The sequence below is a fragment of the Eurosta solidaginis genome, chromosome X (genome assembly GCF_040869045.1).
Source record: "Eurosta solidaginis isolate ZX-2024a chromosome X, ASM4086904v1, whole genome shotgun sequence".
Lineage (NCBI taxonomy): Eukaryota > Metazoa > Arthropoda > Insecta > Diptera > Tephritidae > Eurosta > Eurosta solidaginis.
This window is the reverse complement of record NC_090324.1, coordinates 77939636-77941522: the sequence shown is the minus strand read 5'-3', so window position 1 is coordinate 77941522 and position 1887 is coordinate 77939636.

The following is a 1887-nucleotide window of genomic DNA, read 5'->3' as shown; positions in this document are numbered from 1 at the left end:
AGTACATGTTTATTTATAGAATAAGAATCATCATTAACGTTGGATCTGAACCAGGTTTCCGTAAGGCAAATAAATCAATATTTTGATCGGCAAATAAATACGAAAGGTAATCAAGTTTCTGAGTCGTAAGACTCCGCACATTTAAGTGACACATATTTAATCTGTTATGACTTTTACAAATTTGACTCAAAATGCATCGCACATGTCCACTGTCAGTGCAATTATTGGTCAAGTTAACCAAACTCATAGCAACGAAGCAAAATGAGATCAACAAAGCATTAAGAGGGGGTTTAGCCCTGGTTCACACTGGAGGTTTTGAAACACATAAAAAAACGTGAGAGGGCTTACAGGGAATGGAAGAGATATCGCGATGATAAGCACTGGGAAGATTACCGCCTTCTGAGAATCAAGCTACCCTTTTCTTTCGGAATGCTAAAGTAGCATACCTGAATATTAAATTTAATACAAATTTGCCAACGAGAATGCGCTGGAAAAATCTTCGAACTTTTGGAGCCTGTAAAAAGCATAACATTGAATGCAGCCACGACCCAAATGTTATGAACTCGTATTTCTTGTGTGGTAATACAAACAATATTGAAAAAAATAATGATGTGAATAAGAATGATATCGATGACAGAATCGCTATAACCTGTGTAGACAGAAGACTGGATATAAGTGCCTTTGATTTTTCAGTGGCCACCGAAAGCGATGTAATGGATGCTTTTTTTGCTATAAAGTCTAATGCCGTGGGAATTGACGGTATTAGCATACGATTTATAAAACTTATTCTACCTTACGCCACCGCTTCGCTAACACATATCTTTAATTTCTCAATTATAGCCAGTAGGTTTCCTAGTCAATGGAAAATTGCAAATATTATTCCGGTTCCGAAAACGAGGTCTCCGTGTTCTTACAAAGAATGTAGACCAATAAGTCTGTTACCTGCCTTATATAAGGTGTTTGAGAAGCTATTAGCAATGCAAATAACTTACCATATATATAATAATAATTTGCTATCCGAAGTCCAGTCGGGATTTAGAAGGGGGCATAGTTGTGCAACATCCATGCTTAAGATTCTTGAAGATATACGTCCGGCCTTTTACAATAATGAACTTACCGTGCCCGTGCTTTTGGATTTCTCAAGAGCTTTTGATATGGTTGATTTTGAAGTACTAATTCACAAACTTGAAACTAGTTTTAACTTCAGCCCATATGCCATAAAGTGCAAAGCTACCTCTGTAACCGGTTTCAACAAGTAAAATATGCTGATAAAGTCCCTAATTTAAATTCCATAAAATCTGGTGTTCCGCAAGGATCTATCCTAGGTCCAATACTCTTTACGCTTTTTATTAATGACATAGTCGCCTGTTGTCGCAATGCCTCCATTCATCTTTATGCCGATGATACTCAAATATACATGTCTCGTCCAATTGGTCTTTCCGAAGACCTATTTTTCAGGCTGAACGAAGACTTAACACGCATAGGAGAGTGGGTTCAATTAAATAAACTATCCCTTAATACAACTAAATCAAAGGCAATAGCAATATCGAACGCCTCGTATGACTTAAACAACCTTCCTAAAATTATGCTTAATGGAGACAAAATATTCTTTCACGATGTGGTTACCAATTTAGGATTTAAAATCAACTCCACTCTGACTTGTGTTGATCATATGAACCTTGTCATTGGCAAAATTTATAGGTCTCTACGAAGTTGATACAGAACTGCCTATTTGTTGCCGCGAGACACCAAGATGAAGCTGGTGAAATCTCTTATTGTACCTCATATTTCCTACAGCGAGTTTATATACGGTAACCTTGACTCGATATCGCTAAACAAATTACAATTGGCCTTAAACAATGGGGCCCGGTTCATTTTTTCTAAAAG